Source organism: Rhinopithecus bieti, unplaced genomic scaffold, assembly GCF_001698545.2.
Source record: "Rhinopithecus bieti isolate Rb0 unplaced genomic scaffold, ASM169854v2 scaffold_44948, whole genome shotgun sequence".
NCBI classification, from domain to species: Eukaryota; Metazoa; Chordata; class Mammalia; order Primates; family Cercopithecidae; genus Rhinopithecus; species Rhinopithecus bieti.
The window spans coordinates 1,519,206-1,537,109 of NW_016818762.1; the positions used below are offsets into that span (position 1 = coordinate 1,519,206).

Sequence of the window (17,904 nt, forward strand, 5' to 3'; positions counted from 1 at the left end):
AACATAAAAAATGAATTACCATAACAATTCGGTTAGCTGTGCTTCTTGTTTTAATGCCCCAGCAGTGAGATAGCTATACATACTTTATAGGACTCTTGAGCCTGAAGTATTGTTATCTCTCTGGAAGTCCACAGGGGGCCACTAAAGGAATAAAGGTTTACAATATTGCAATGCTCACTGCCCCCAGAGCACAACTGTCCATTTGGATTGGCTGATGTGCGGAGGAACACAATACCAGTGCTTAGTGGAGGTGTAGTAAAAGGTCGTTCTGTTCCCTCTTCTTCCCTTTGAAATGACTTTTATGTACAGCAGGTTCTTTGTAAATCTTTTTTCCTCTTATTTAGCTAAGTCCTTATTTAAGTGTGTTTGCATTATACCAGCCTAGTAGATCTAGTAATTGGAAAATATAGCAAAAACAATATAAAGACAATTCATAAGATGTGACTAATAAAAATCATTACAAATGCAAAACAAAATCATGAAAACACATTTCACCTATTTTTCAGCCAACGGTTTTAAAATTGGTAATACCTAAAGTGGGTATGGGAACAGAAAAACAGTCACTCTCAAATACTTGGCAGAGTAAGTCTGATAAACAATTCTGAAATATTTACCAAATTTTCAAATGGGCACATTTATTTGAATGATTTCTATGAGTCCTATGAAAATACAAACTTGCATGATTAAGGATGTATCTGCATGCTTGTTCACTGTAGCGTTCTTAACAATTGACAAAATTTGGAACATTTATTCAGAGTCTCTCTCTGTCACCCAAGCTGGAGAGCAGTGGCTTGATCTCGGCTCACTGCAACTTCCACGTCCTGGGTTCAAGCAATTCTCATGCCTCAGCCTCCCGAGTAGCTGCAGTTACAGGTGTGTGCCACCACACCCCCCTATTTTTTGTATTTTTAGTAGAGTTGGGGTTTCATCATGTTGACCAGGCTGGTCCCGAACTCGTGGGCTCAAGTGATCCACCCACCTCAACCTCTCAAAGTGCTGGGATTACAGGTGTGAGCCACAGTGCGTGGCCAAAATTTGGATGATTTCTAATTGTCTTTTAGGAGGGGAATACTTAAATGAGTATTCTAAAACATCAGTTTTAGAAATGGCTCTGCCTGCGCTGACAAGGAAGATGTCAGTAATGTATTTCTACATGAAAAGAAAAGTTAGTGAAAAAAAATCGTGCAATAAAATGTATACTTTTTCTCTCTTTTAGTCTTCAAGTTTCCTTTTTCCTCCTACTTCCAACACTGTCTCCTCACACCCTGCTAGCCCAATTTCTAACCAGTCTCAGAAAGATCTAAGTATATACCAGAGTCTTGGGTTGTACTGAACCATTTCTTTGTGTGTTCACGGGTCCAATGTGTTATCTTCCTCCGTTTGTTTCCTTTCAGTTACTTTGCATATCTTGACTTAAGGAAGATCTTTTAAAAGACATGTTTCTTCTACTCTTTTTCTCGTTATTCTTCCTTCATTTCTAATTCTTTTCCTTGTAGTTTGTTGGGTACTGTCCTCCAATTATGAAGGAGAAGGCAGCCCCGTTTCAGTGAAGCCTGACTCAGTCTCAAATCAGTCTGCTCTTACTTTCACTACCAACATGGCCATATGAGCCACCTTGTGACTGGGAACACTTTGGTGGAACCCAACCACTTTTATCTTCTCTCTCTATCCATGGATGATATGGCATTTGCCTCTCAGAACCTAAAAGTGGGAAAGGGGGAGGTAATGTCATCAAGCTAGAATAGAAAATAGCAGATCCTTGTTGCCCCAGGGAGATGCCAGTTTAATGATACATGAACCAGTTCCCTTTGTGAGAAATCCAGAAATTAGTTAAGAGGCTCCTACACCCCAGGTGAGCATGAAACCAGTTGTATTGAAGCTAATAGGAAAATTCATGGCACTCACTCATCTGACTGCCTCCCTGGCACAATACATTGATTTAGAGAAAACTACTTCCTGGCTTCTCCTTCAGGAGGGGCAGAAAAGACTGGATCTTATGTCTAATGTTCAGACTTTTGGGGAGGTACTTGAAAGACCAGTTTCTGTTGTGTCTGAATCTAAGAGCTAACAGGGAAAGATGCCAGCTTGGGAACCACTGAGAAGAAAGATGATGGTATGAATTAGTGTGCATTCATTGCAATTGCCCCTCACCCTTGCTCGGGGCAGAGTAAGTGAGAGTAAACCTCCAAATCCTGGCTTCTCCTTGGAGAAGGAAGAAGTCGGAGCATCCATCCAATGCTCTGGCTTTTCAGAGGGCCGCCCAAGAGACTGATTTCTGTCTTGCCCGACTTGGAGTGCTGATGGGACGCAGCATACTCTAGATACCTGGAGACTGCTGAGAACAAAAAGCTAGGTGGCCTGCAGTACAGTAGACAAGAGACCCATACAGCTCAGCAGCTTCTCCCACAGAGATTGTGGGGAAAGAAGAGTGGAGCTTGTGTCTGTTGTTTCACCTTTTCACAGTGTTGTCCAAGGAACTGTTTTTTCTTCTTCCTCTGCTTCCTCCTCCTCTTTCTCTTCTTCATCTTCATCATCATCTTCTTCTTCTTTCCTTTCCTTCCTTCTTCTCTTTCTCCTCCTCCTTCTCCTCTTCCTCTCACTCCCCCTCCTCTTTTCTCCTTTCTCCATTTCCTTCTTCGACTCTGTGTGTTCATGGAACTTGATATACTCTAGATGTTTGGGGGCAGATGAGAACAAAAATGAACTGGACAGCTTACACCACCTCCAGAGAGCCTACAGTACCATAGACGGACACTAGAGAGAGCAGGGATTATGAGCTCCTGAAAAAGCAAAATCCCTCTAATTGAGAATTCACATACATAAATCCAGAGAACATTTATCTACAGAAAAGAGTTGAGAATCCCCCAGAGACGTTAGCTGGGCTGATTGGCAAAGGTCTTTCACTGTATGAAATCAGTCTGTAAAGAATGGGAATGGTGACTTCTTTTTAAATCCCAACACAAAGTAGCAAAGCACACAAAGAAACGGGAGCATGGACCAACCAATGGAACAAAAAAAATCAAATCAACCAATCCTAAAGACACAGATGTATATGAATTACTTGACAAATAATTCAAAATAAATGTCATAAAGATGCTCAGTGAGCTCAGGAAAAAATACATGAACAGAATGACAGTATCAACAGAGAAAATATTATAAAGAACCAAACAAACATTGGAGCTAAAGAATACAGTAACCAAATTTAAAAACTCACTAGTGGGGTTCAATAGCAGACTTAATGAAGCAGAAGGAGGAATCACATAAATCAAAGAGAGGTCATTTGAAATGATCTATTTAGAGAAGCAAAAAGAAAAAAAACGAAGAGGAGGCTTGGTGCAGTGGCTCACAGCTGTAATCCCAGCACTTTGGGAGGCTGAGGTGGGCAGATCACGCGGTCAGGAGTTCAAGGCCAACATGGCAAAACCTTATCTCTACTAAAAATACAAAAATTACCTGGGTGTGGTGGTGCATGCCTGTAATCCCAGCTACTCAGGAGGCTGAGGCAGGCGAATCGCTTGAATCCAGGAGGTGGAGGTTGCAGTGAGCCAATATCATGCCATTGCACTCCAGCCTGGGTAACAGAGCAAGACTCCGTCTCCAAAAAAAAAAAAAGAGGGAAGAAAGTCTCAGGGACGTATGAAACACCATCAAGCAGATGAGTATACACATTATGAGAATTACAGAAGGAGAAGGTAGAAAGGGAGGAAAGTATATTGGAAGAAATAATGGTCAAATATCTGGGGAAAGAAAGAAACATTCAGATTCAAGAAGCCCAGTGGATCCCAGTTAGGAGAACTCAGAAGACCACACTGAGCACATTGTTACCAAATTATCAGAAGTTAAAGACAAAAAGAGAATTTTGAAGGCGGGAGGAGAAAAGCAACTCATACAAGGGCACCTCAGCAAGACTGTCGGAAGATTTCTCAACATGAACTTGCAGGCCAGAAGGACATAGGGTAATATATTCAAAGCAATGAAAGAAAATTACCAAGTAAGAATACTGTATCTAGGAAAACTCTTTTGGTTGGGTGTGGTGGCTCACACCTGCAATCCCAGCACTTTGGGAGGCTAAGGCAGGCAGGTCACAAGGTCAGGAGTTCGAGATCAGCCTGGCCAACATGGTGAAACCCTAAAATACAAAAAATTAGCCAGGCATGGTGGTGCGTGCCTGTAATCTCAGGTACTCGGGAGGCTGAGGTAGGAGAATCGCTTGAACCCAGGAGGCAGAGGTTGTGGTGTGTGAAGATCATGCCATTGTACTCCAGCCTGGGCGAAAGAGCAAGACTCTGTCTCAAAAAAAAAAGAAAAGAAAAACTGTCTTTCAGCCAGACACAGCAGCTCACACCTGTAATCCCAGCATTTTGGGAGGCCAGGGCAGGTAGATCATCTGAGGTCAGGAGTTTGAGACCAGCCTGGTCAATATGGTGAAACCCCGTCTGTACAAAAAATACAAAAATTAGCCCAGTATGGCAGGGGACACCTATAATCCCAGCTACATGGGAGGCTGAGGCAAGAGAATCGCTTGAACCTGGGAGGTGGAGGTTGCAGTGAGCCAAGATTGTGCTATTGCACTCCAGCCTGGGCGACAGAGTGAGACTCAGTCTCCAAAAAAGAAAAAGAAAAGAAAAACTGTTTTTCAAAACCAAAAGAGAAATAGATGTTCCTAGATAAATAAAAGATAAAACTGTAGAGTGTTCACAACCACTAGACTTACAAGAAATGATAACAGGAGGCTTTTAAAGTTGAAATGAAAGCTCGTGACATAGCAACACAAAACCATATGAAACCGCAAAGCTTATAGATAAAGGTATATATACAGACAAATACAGTATACTATAATGATGTGGATAAATCACTTTTAACTCTGGTATAGAATTTATACCTGCTAGATATTAAAAATAAATGTAATTACAAAAATATGTCAATGGATACACAATAGAAAAAGTGTAGTTTGTTATATCAGTTACATAAAGTGTGGGAGTGGAGAAGTAAGAGTAGAATTTGTAGATGTGATTGAAATTAGCTTAAAATAGATTATTATAACTGTAAAATGTTCTATGTAAGTCTCATGGTAACAACAAAGAAAATGCCTGTAGAAGATACAACAACAAAAAGAGAAAAGAATCAAAGTAAGTCACTATAAGAAACAGAACACAAAAGAAGTCATCAATATAGAAAAAGACAAAACTACAAAAGCTACAAAACAATTAACAAATTAGCTATAATAAGTTCCTGACTCTCAGTAGTTACTTTAAATTCAAATAGCGAAAATTTCTCAAAGACATAAAATTGCTAAATTGATAAAAAAAAAAAATGGAACTATATGCTGTCTATAATAGTCTTATTTGAGACTCAAAGACACACATAGGCCAAAAGTGAAAAGGGATGGAAAAAGATATTCTGAGAGTTAATTAAAAACAAAAAACAAACAAAAAAAAACTGACATCCTTAGCTAAACTGAAAACAATTCAAAAGACTGCAGGGTGGCTATAGTTAGAGTTTAAGTCAAAAACTCTAATAAAAGACAAAGAAGGACATTATTTAATGATAAAAGGGTCAGTTCACCAGGAGGATATAACAGTTGTAAGTATATGTGCACCCCACATACGAGCCAAATATATGAAGCACATTTTTACAGAGCTAAAGGGAAAAATAGCAACAAAACAATGGGAAATTTCAATAACCCACTTTTGATAAATGATGTTACAAGACAGATAAACAATAAGGAACAGAGGACTTGAGCAATACTGTGTACTAAATGGACATAATGGAGATAAACAGACCATTCCACCCAACAGGAATTGGGTTTTGAAACACATTCTTCTTAAGTGCACATTCTCCAGGATAAGTCACACGTTATGTCAGAAAACAAGCCTTAACAAATTTTTACAAACTGGAATTATACCAAGTATCTTTTCTGACCACAATGGCATGAAACTAGAAATAATAGCAGGAGGAAAACTGGAAACTTTATACATACAGGGAAATTAAACAGCACACTTTTGAACAGCCAGTGAGTCAAAGAAGAAACTCAAAGGGAAATTGGAAAATATCTTGCAACAAACAAAAACAAAAGTACAACATACCAAGACATATGGGACGCAACAAAAGCAGTACTAAGAGTAAGGTTTTAGGGTGAACACCTATGTTTAAAAATATTTCAAATAAACAACCTAACTCTTCACCTCATGGAACTAGAAAAAGAAGGATAAACTAAGCCCAAAGTTAATAGAAGAAATGATATAAGGATTTCAGCAGAAATAAGCAAAATAGAGCATAGAAAAACAATAGGAAAATAGTCAACAAAACAGAGTTGGTTTTTCGAAAAGATCAACAAAATTGACAAATCACTAGCTAAACTAAGGAAAGAAGAGAAAACACAAGTATATAAAAAATGAAAGAGAAGACATTACAACTGATGCCACATAAATAGAAGGTTTGTAAGAACCTATTATGAACAATTACATGCCAAAAAATTGGATAACCTAGGAGAAATCAATTCCTAGAAATGTACAACCTACCAGGAGTGACATGATGAAGTGGAAAATGTGAACAGACCTGTAACAAGTAAGGAGATTGAATTAGTAATCAAAAACCTCCAGAGAAAAGTCCAGAACCAGATGGCTTCAGTGGAGAATTCTACCAAACATTTAAAGAATAATTAACAGAGAAGCAGTGCTTCTCGAACTCTTCCAAAAAATTGAAGAGGTAACCCTTCCGAATTCATTTTATGAGAACAGCATTACTCTGATAGCAAAGACATTACAAGAAAAGAAAACTACAGGCCATTATCTCTTACAAATACAGATGTTAAAATTCTTAACAAAATACTAGTGAACTTAATTTTTTTTTTTTTTTTGAGATAGAGTCTCGCTCTGTTGCCCAGGTTGGAGTGCAGTGGCACAGTCTCAGCTCACTGCAACCTTGGCCTCCTGGGTTCAAGGGATTCTCCTGCCTCAGCCTCCCAAGTAGCTGGGACTACCAGGCACGTCCCTCCATGCCCAGCTAATTTTTTGTGTTTTTAGTAGAGATGGGGTTTCACCATGTTGGCCAGACTGGTCTCTAACTCCTGACCTCAAGTGATCCACCCGCCTTGCCTCCCAAAGTGCTGGGATTACAGGCGTGAGCCACTGCGCCTGGTCTAGTAAACGTAATTAAATAGCACATTAAAAGGATCATATACCATCACCAAGTGTCAGTTATCTCTGGAACGCAGGGATGGTTCAACATATGAATATTAATGATATTACATTAAAAGAACAAAGGATAAAAATATTTTGATACATGCAGAAAAAGCATTTGAAAAAACTCAACACTGTTTTCTGATAAAAACTCATCAGACTGGGATTAGAGGGAAATTACCTAAAGAAGGAAATATTCTTTAGAAGGAATAGAAAGAAAGAAAGACCATACACTAAAAGCTCAAAGCTAATATTGTACTCAAGGTGAAAACCTAAAAGCATTTTCATTAAGATCAGCAACAAGACAACGATGCTTACTCATGCTGCTTTATTCAACATAGTACTGAAAGTCATAGAGCCATTAGTCAAGAGAAAGGCATCAAAGTTGGAAATAGTAAGATTATCGATGTTCACAGATATGATCTTAAATGTAGAAAACCCTAAGGATTCCCCCCAAAAAGTAAACTGTCAAGAACTATTAAAAACATTCAGCAAACTTGCAGGATTCCAAATCAACAAACAAAATTAGTTGTGTTCTTGTACACACAAAAATATTAATTACTTGGAAGGGAAATTAAGAAAACAATTTCGTTTAAAATAAAATCCAAAAATTTGAAATACTTAGGAATAAACTGAAAAAAGTAAAAGACTAGTACAGACTAGTTTTGAAAACTACAAAACATTGCTTACAAAAATTTAGGAAGACGCAAATAACTGTAAAGACATCTCATATTTATGGATTGAAAGAATTAATATTATTGAATGTCTTTATTCCCCGAAGCAATGTACAGATTCAATGCAGTTCCTCTTAAAATCTCAGTGGCAGCTTTGCAGAAATAGGAAAAAACAGTCCTAAAATTTGTATGGAACCACAGAAGACCCCGAGTAACCAAAACAACCATGAGAAAGAACAAATCTAGGGGACTCTCACTTTCTGAATTCAAAACAAATTGCCAAGCTGCAGTAATCAAAACAGTATGGTACTGGCATATATACAGACATTACAGGCCAATAGAACAGAGTAGAGAACCCAGAAACAAACCCAAGCATATATAGGCAAATGTTCTTTGACAAGGGTGCCAAGACTCTACAATGGGGAAAGAATAAATGGTGCTGGGAGAACTGGCTATCCACACACAAAATAATGAAATTGGATCCTTATCTTGGAACATATGTAAAAATCAACTCAGATTAGAAACTTAAATGTGAGACTTGAAACTATGAAACTTTAAAAAAAAAATAGAGAAAACCCTATAAAATTGATTTTGGCAATTATTTCCTGGATATAACATAAAAAGCACAGATCAAAAAAAAAAGAAAGAAAGAAAGAAAAAATAACAGATGCACAAAGGGGACTATGTCAAATGAAAAAGCTTCTGCTCAGCAAAGGAAACAATCAGCAGAGTGAAAAGGCAACTTACAGAATGGGAGAAAATATTTGCAAACCATTTATCTGATAAAAATGCACTAGAGACTTACCCAGACATTTCTCCAAAGAAGGTATACAAATGACCAACAGGTATAGAAAAAGATACTGAACATCACTAATCACCAGGGAAATGCAAATCAAAATCACAATGAGATAACCCCTCACGCCTGTCAGAATGGCCACTGTCAAACCGAAAAACAAGTGTTGTTGAGGATGTGGACAAATTGGAACCTTTGTGCACTGTTGGTGGAAATGTAAAATGGTGTAGTCACTATGGAAAACAGTATGAAGTTCTTCAAAAATTTAAAAATAGACCAGGTGCAGTGACTCACGCCTGTAATCCCAGCGCTTTGGGAGGCCAAGGCGGACAGATCATGAGGTCAGGAGATCAAGACCATCCTGGCTAACACAGTGAAACCCTGTCTCTACTAAAACTACAAAAAATTAGCCGGGCCTGGTGGCGGGCACCTGTAGTCCCAGCTACTCAGAAGGCTGAGGCAGGAGAATGGCATGAACCTGGGAGGCGGAGCTTGCAGTGAGCCGAGATCGAGCCACTGCACTCCAACCTGGATGACAGAGCGAGACTCCATCTCAAAAAAAAAAAAAAATTTTTTTAAATAGAACTACCATGTGATCCATTAATCTTTCTTCTGGATATTTATCGAAAAGAATTGAAGTCAGTGTATTGAAAAGCTATTCCCATGTTTGTTGCAGCATTATTCACAATAGCAAAGAGATGGAGACAATCTAAATGTCCATTGATGGGTGAATGGATAAAGAAAATGTGGTATGTACATACAATGGAATATTACTTGACCACACACACACACAAAAGGAAATCTTGCCATTTGCTACAATATAAATTGACCTAAGGACATTATGCTAAGTGAAAATAATCTAGTCACAAAAAGATAAATGCTGCGTGATTCCACTTATATGCAGTATCCATGGTGGTCAAACTCAAAGGAACAGAAAGTAGAATGATGGTTCCCAGGGGCTGGAACAATGGCGAATTGGAAATTTGCTATTCTGTGGGTATAAAATTTCAGTTATACAAGGTGAAAAAGTTCTAGAAATCTGCTGTACAACATTGTGCTTGAAGTTTTGTTGATAGGGTACATTTCGTGGTGTGCAGTTTCCATAAAAATAAAAGAAATTGGTGTTAAAACTTCAAAGCCATGGAAGAAAAAAGAGAGAGAGACTGAGAGGATTTAGGACATATCATTCTGTGCCCATTGTGTCCTTACCATTTTAGTTGGTTTTGAGAAACCTGGTGGTTTTTCACAAGAGTGGCTACATGGAACATAAACATAGAAGGATATTTTTCAAAATCTACCCAAAAGTAGACAGAGAATTTGGTACAGGTAGGTAAGAGGATACAGATGCTCCAACTTCACCACTGATTAGTTGTCCCCCAGCCTTTTTTTAGGAAATCAGCATCAGATTTCCAAACAAACAAAAACCTCTTAAGACATTAGTCCCAGTAAAGGTAACACTCACCAAATACCTGGTTGTGCCGAGTCATTCGACAGAATTCCAAGCATGGCTTATGGTGGTAACATCCTTTCCACTGTTCAGCCTGATTGTATAATGGGGTGGGGGGTAGATTTACCTCATTTCACTCAGGGACAGACAGAATCAATCTCTTTCTTGCTCTTTTACTCTCTCATGATCTCTCCTGCTTGCTTTTAATTAGCTAACAGAGAAACGTGCATTTGTACATTATGCTTGTAGGCGGAATATTACTCGTAGTTTTCGGAGCCCTAACTGGATAGCTTGGTGCGTGTTCATTTGAAGAAAGTTTTTCAACCCAGCTGTGATCTTGTCGTGAATTTGATCCTGTTCCTGTGTCCTTGTCATTGATGTGTATGCCATGGTTGTGGTTGGATCAGTCACCATCCTGGACACTTAAGAATCAATCTAGTCAATTCGCAAAACGTTTCTCTTTTTGAATTTGCACTCCAGTTAGTTTAGGTGATGCTTTTATTTGCCTTTTTGACTCTTTACAGCAAACTTCTTAGGACTTGATCTGTCTCAGTCGCCTCCATATCCCCAGAATACAAAGCAATACAACGTAACATGCACAGTAAATATTTTTTGAATGGGTGCATGGCTGAATAGTTACTTAAAACTAAATTGACTTTTCTTAATTTTTTTATCGGATGAAAAAATAATTTGACTTTAAATGTGGGTTCTCTAAGAAAAGCCAGAAATTGCATTTTAAGGAAGATATTTTGTATGCTTAATTGCCTTTTTTTTTTTTTGCTTTTGTTTTCATATTTAAAAATACTGAATACCCTCTCTATTTCTCTTTAGAACTCCTAAAATTCTCTATGCCCCAAGAATCTTTCTCTCTAAGGCGAATGTTGAAATGCTTAAAATATTGGCTGAAAATGAGATTTTCCCCTTACATTTTGATTAGTATTTACTATATTTTAGGTCTAATCGTTATATGAAAGTAGCCGTTCTGAACAGGTAAAGGAAAAAAGTGTCTGGCAATAATTGATTCAAGATCGATCAATCAATAGGTAGTTAGACAATTAGGCAGTTAGATCATCTTTATTGGAATAAACTGTTGTTATCCCTTATTTTTCAACCAGCAAGCAACTCAGCTATTACAGTAATAATACAAGTGTAGATGTTTGTTACTGTTTAGTCTTGTGTCTTCACAGTAGTTTGGCAATTCTGTAAGTACCTAGGTGGGAAGGAAAGCACAGCTGTTCAGCCTAGTTTGTATTTTAACCAGCAAAGCACATTAAAAACATTTGTAAGATTTGTGTTTTGTGGGTGCTTCTCTCTTATTTTGGTAGCCCTGCCACATGAGAGAAAAGAGTTTTTTTCCCTTAGTGGCAGCTGCGTGATAAGTTGTTAGGGAGCTGATTTAGTTTACTAGTTGTGGAGAAACACAAAACTGTGTAGACTTCTCCATGGAATATTCGTAAAGGTTGAAATAACTGGCAGTGAGGTATGTGGAGTGTCTATGAAGGTTGTAAAAATACATATTATTATAAAAAATAATTTTAAGGCCAAGTGTGGTGGCTCACACTTGTAATCCCAATACTTTGGGAGACCAAGGTGGGTGGATGGCTTGGGCCCAGGAGTTTGAGAGCAGCATTGGCAGTATAGTGAGACCTCACCTCTGTAAAACATCAAAAAAATAAAAATTAGCCTAGCATGGTGGCCTGCACCTATCTAGTCTTTGCTGTTCATGAGGCTAGAGCACAAGGATCACTTGAGCCCAGGAGTTCAGAATTACAGTGAGCTGTGATTGCATCACTGTACTCCAGTCTGTGTGTGACTGTGCTGGATACTATCTCAAAAATTAATTAATTTAAAATTATAGCTTTGTGTGCAAGGTGTTATATTGTTTATATTAATAATAACAAATGGGAAGTAACCTCTCTGAAACAGAAAAAACTTTAAATATATGTCAAGAACTATATTAGGTGCTTTGCATATAGTCATTTAATTTCTAAAATAAATGTATAGGCCAGGTGCAATGACTAATGTCTGTAACCGCAGCAGTTTGGAAGGCTGAAATGGAAGAATCATTCGACTTTAGGGTTTGGGATCAGATCAGCCTGGGCAACAAAGTTTTTATAGAGACCCTGTCTCTATAAAAAAAATTTAATAATGAGCTGAGTGTGGTGGTGCCTGCCTGTGATCCCAGCTACTCTGAAGGCTGAGACAGGAGGATCACTTAAACCCAGGAGGTCAAGGCTAAGGCAAACTCTGATCATGCCACTGCACTCCAGTCTAGGTAACAGAGCTAGACCTTGTCTCAAAATAAAAGTATAGACTAAATACAGTCAGTCCTTCATGATGAGGAAATCATTTCATAGAGGGTGTCACTTTACCAAGGCCATCTGGCTGGTGACTGACTCAGATGTTCATGCTTTTTCCCCTCAATCACTCAGAAGATGACATTACTAAAAAGATTGGAGGCTATGAAGTGTTTTCACCAGTAGCAACATGAAAATATTCCAATGATAAGTGAAAAAGTTGGATAGGACATGGTATACATCTTGATGCTGGTATAACTTAGTACTTGAGTAAAATGATCAGAGTAAGATATAAAGATTTAGTGTTTGTATTAGGCTGATGGAATTTTGTGTGTTTATTTTGTAAAATGTCTTCCATTGTGTAAGATGTCTGTAATTGTAGATAAGTTACTTTCCGGTTAAGTATTATTTAAAGAGAAGGGCATGCAGCACCAGTCTATTTCATCAATCAGTGTATCTAAAAAATCTTAATGTCTTTGGTGTGCCTTCGGAAAGACTGTGTGGTCATTTGAGCTTGTCTTCTTTTTTTTTTTCTTTCTAATTTTAGATCATCAAATTATTGGATGGAAAACGATCTCAAACTGTGGGAATCTTGATATCTAGTTTACATTTAGAAATGAAGGATATCCAACAGGGTAAGTCTTTTCTATCACTTTTGTTTTACTTTTTCCATTTTTTAAAGATCATTTCATTCTGAAGAATGTCAAACACATACAAAATTAGAAGGCCCTAATGAATCCCATACACCCAATAGTCAGCTGCAGAACCATCAAGTCACTCTTGTTTTATCTGCAAACACTCTCCTCTCACCAGATAGGTTATTATGAAGCAAATTTCAGATGCTTTATAAGTCATCTGTTAAAAATGTTAGCACTGTTGCTAAAAGATAAGGATACTTTATTATTTGTTTTACAGATGGGGTTTTGCCATGTTGCCCAGGCTGGTCGCAAACTCTTGGGCTCAAGCAATCTGCCCACCTTGGCCTCCCAAAGTGCTGAGATTACAGGCGTGAGCCACTGCGCCTGGCCCAAGGGTACTTTTCCAAACAATACTCCATCCAGTGCCATTATCCTTCCTTTAAAAACATTAATCACAGTTTCTCAGTATCATCACATAGGTAGTTCTAATTTCCCTGTTGTTTGTATACTCATTAATTCATCCATTCATTTATAGTTAGTTTAAATGAGGATCCAAACAAATTCCATGCGTTGCCTTTGATGTGTCTCTCAAGTTTGTTTTAATCCAGAAGTTTCTACCCTCCATTTTTTCCCCTTTGTAATTTATTTGTTGAAGAAACCAGGTCACTCCTCTTACAGACTTTCCCACATTTTACATTTTGCTGATCATGTTGCTATGTTTTTATTTATCATGTTCCCCTGTCCCCTGTTTTCTGTAAACCGTCTGATCTAGAGACTTAATCTGAGTGGAAGAATGCATCATAGATGCTATTACGTTTTCTATCAAGAAGTACATAATATTTAGTTACCTGTGATGTTAGTGAGCACTTACAATCTTTGCCCAGATTCATTATTTCATTAGAAGTTTTCCAAAAAATGATGTACTAATTCCATCACTTCTTCTTTATTAGCTGGAATACTTCTAGGGAGAAACACTTCCCTTCATTTGGTTAAATCATTGTTTCTTAATGCTTTCGTTTCAAAGTGTTGTTATTTCTATTTGATTATCTTTGGCTCAATTTTTAGATAAAAGACATTTAAAGAGAAGAGATTTTGTGTGTATGTATTTTTATTGGTATCTAGAAAAGTAGACCAGAACACATCATACCTTTTCAAAATCTGTGTCTCGCATGAAAACAACACTCTTCTCAGTAATTAATTAGATGTAAATCTTTTGGGTTTTTTTGGGGGGTAGGGGGAAGTTTTTTTTTATATGGAGTTTCGCTCTTGTTGTCCAGGCTGGAGTGCAGTGGCGTGATCTCAGCTCACCACAACCTTCGCCTCCCGGGTTCAAACAATTCTCCTGCCCCAGCCTCCCAAGTAGCTGGGATTACAGATGTGCGCCACAATGTACAGCTAATTGTTTAAGTAGAGACGGAGTTTCTCCATGTTGGTCAGGCTGGTCTCGAACTCCTGACTTCAGGTGATCCACCCGCCTCGGCCTCCCAAAGTGTCGGGATTACAGGCGTGAGCCACCACGCCCGGCAAATGTAAATCTTTATATTGACATTTCACTTATATTTTCTGAATGATAATACAATCTCTTAGACAGTTTCAGTAGAATTTAGTATGGGTTTCACAGTGAAAACATCTGAAACCACACTGCCCTTTAGGTTTCAGTTCATGTTGTTTAGTCGTTTGACTTTGCTACTCAGCAGAATACCCACAGGTCCTGACCTACAAGACACTGAAGTTACTTTCACATCACCTGCTACTTTTCCATTCAAGGGAGCTTTGTTAGGGACTTAAAATTTTACTACATTGTAAAAACTAAAAATTCCACAAAAAACTAAAACATCTTAAATGATAGTCACAGAGCATTCAAATAAGCTATTTAATATTTAAGTTTGTTAACAGAGCTGAATACGTAAGTGTGAATATTAAACCTCAGATAAAGTGAGTTTGGCAGAGGGTGGCTAAAAAGGCCTGTCACTGAAATGAGAATGGGATTTTTCAGGGACTTTAGAAGAATCTAAAGTGAGATCTTCCAGAAGAATTGAGTTTCTGATAAATTCACATCAGAAGAATATGATGTTAGAGCGAGGGGAAAAAAAGGAAAAACAAAAACAAATGTCTTCAGGGGAGTTTATAGTCTTTTGGCAAAGGACTGACTTTTTTGAGGCAGTTATTGAAGTTAGATAGGGATTCTTTAGGTATCACGAAAGGGTCTTATCTTGACAGTGGTCTCCATGAGCCTAGTGAAACTCAAGTGTGCTTGATTTCGTCACCATGATGTGTAATGCCATGGATGTGAGTTCTCACAATGTCCGTATAACCTTAGACTATATTCCATTTGTTTTAAGCATGTCCTGCTGCAGTGTGTCAGATTTCCACATGGATAGAAGTCATTCCAGTCATGTGATAGTCCAGTTACCAGCTCAGGACTATGAACTTTCCCATGGCATTCTAGCTTGATTAGATTGAATGTTTGTTGGGAGTTGAAAAAGATATTTGTGGATCCAGACCTTTTCCAATGCTATACTCTAGATAAGAACATGCTTCTGCGAAGCATAAGTGAACTTTCATTTCAGCATCAGAAATGTTGACTGTAGCATCACAGACTGCTAGGCCTTGTGGGAACTTATTGTTCTTTTTCCTTCCTCAAGCACCTCTGTGATCTACCACAAAGTTGACTTCTGAGTTCTAAAATATCATCTCCATTCCATCTCTTCGTTTAGTAATGCATTCCAGATGAATATGGTGCTATAACTGGAGGTTAGTTTTCTTTTGGAGTCACTGACTGACACTGGCATCTGAAGGTCATTAGGAGCCCAGGCTGTATCAGTTATATTTCATTCTGAATGTGTGTGTGGAATGTACTTGGCCTTGTGTTGTCACCCTGGTGAAAGGACTCCCTGTGCTGATGTTGGCCTTAAAGGTTTATTTTAATGTGAGAGGGGCTATGGTGAGATGTGATTGGAGGAGGCCAGCTGGCCGCCAGGCAAGGTCTCACAGCAGATCAGCCCTGGTGAATGACCACAGTTCAGAGAGTGTTCTTCAGCCCTGTGGTCGTATATTCATCTTTAGCCATGCACAAAGCCCAGAGGCCTTAACTCGTGCTTTCCAAACTCACAAGAAGCTGATGTATAAACCAGAAAGCCAGTATATTCACTTAGAGGAGAGTATTTCTTACGACCAAAAAAAATTGAGTCACATTTGTTCATCATTTTCTCCACATCATTTGTCTCTACCTGCCATTTTCCCCATTAAAATGTCATTTTCATCACTATTTCAGCATATGCATGGTAAGCACACAGTAAATACTTTCTTGAATGCAAAGAAACAGGCATTAACAGATTTAGAAACAAAATACAGTACATGATTCTCAGAAAAATGTGTACTACTCAGTTGATAGGAATAGAAGTACTTACAGGCATTCTGGATTGCTTCAGGCATTCCAAGGTTCTAAATGGCAATGACATTTCAATTTTTCTGAGATTACAGCTTTGTCACCTTGATAACAGTTTTGTGTGTTTCAGTCTACAATTATCTCCCACAAATAGATCATCTGGCTTTTACTGGTTTGGCTCTTTAAGAGCAATCTTCTTTTCTTCTTTTGTAAGAGGAGCACTTCTGCGTGCTCTCCCTAGCACAGCCTACACTCTCCATTCAGGAAGAGGAGTTTTGGTGCCCTACGTCTTAACATCTGACAGGTAGCAAGGAGCAGGGCTAGTGTTCGTTCCTTTATGCATTTCTTTGCCAGGAATTTCTGTGATGATTAAGCATTGTTTGCAAACAACTGGGCTAATGTGTCACACATAAAAGTCGTATATTCAAGTGTTCATTGAATTTAATTCAATTTTTTAAAAATACGGACTTAAACTAGATGGGATCAGAATGCTGTGTATTCCATTCCAGTGCATTTGGACAAAACTGCCTGCTTGCCTGCCTTCTTTCCTTCCATAAAACTGTATTGAGTGCCAGCTCCGTATCAGGTGTCATGACTACAACAACACATAAGATCAGACTCTGACACCCTCAGACACACCCAGGACGGTGGGAGAAGTGTAAAGCAGCCCAGCATCACAGTAGAATTGGCTATGAAGCAACAAAGCAGTATCTTGACTCTCCTGTAAAAGTTAAGATTAAGTCTGAGAGGATGAAATAGTGGTCATCACACAGAGATGGGGCTTTTCCAGTTGAGGAAAGAGCATGAAACACCACCTGTGAAAAAGAGACGTATGTAATCCCTGACTTCGGGAGGCCAAGGCGGGTGAATTGCTTGAGAGCAGGAGTTCGAGACCAGTCTGGCCAACATGGCGAAACCCCATCTCTACAAAATACAAAAATTAGCCAGGCATGGTGGCGCGAGCCTGTAATCCCAGCTCCTTGGGAGGCTGAGGTGGGAGAATTGCTTGAGCCTGGGAGGTGGAGGTTGCCAAGATCATGCCACTGTACTCCAGCCTGGGCGACAGAGCAGGACTCCATCTCAAAAAAGAAAAAAAAAAAAAGAGAGAGAGACACAGCTGGGGTATATAGATTGTATATATGAATGTGGGTTGTTTTAGAATAGAAGGCTAGAAACACAAGCAGCATCCAGACCAGGAAGATCCCTGAATAGCATCACAAGAAATGTTTATATTGCATCAATAATGGGGACAGGAAACCTAAGAAGGGCCTTGTTGTGATCTGATTTTGAATGCAACAATATCTATCACGGCCGGGCGCGGTGGCTCAAGCCTGTAATCCCAGCACTTTGGGAGGCCGAGACGGGCGGATCACGAGGTCAGGAGATCGAGACCGTCCTGGCTCACACGGTGAAACCACGTCTCTACTAAAAATACAAAAAACTAGCCGGGCGAGGTGGTGGGCGCCTGTAGTCCCAGCTACCCGGG

General features: G+C 38.8%; 1 protein-coding gene across 1 annotated transcript in view; it reads left to right on the forward strand.

Annotated features, from left to right (window-relative positions):
• Window positions 1-17,904, forward strand: part of LOC108518805 (formin-1-like) — a 297,109-nt gene that overhangs the window by 258,752 nt on the left and 20,453 nt on the right. The window contains exon 10 of the mRNA XM_017857448.1: window positions 12,940-13,027. The gene's annotated coding sequence lies outside the window, so the exon portion shown is untranslated. The remainder of the gene's footprint in view (window positions 1-12,939; window positions 13,028-17,904) is intronic.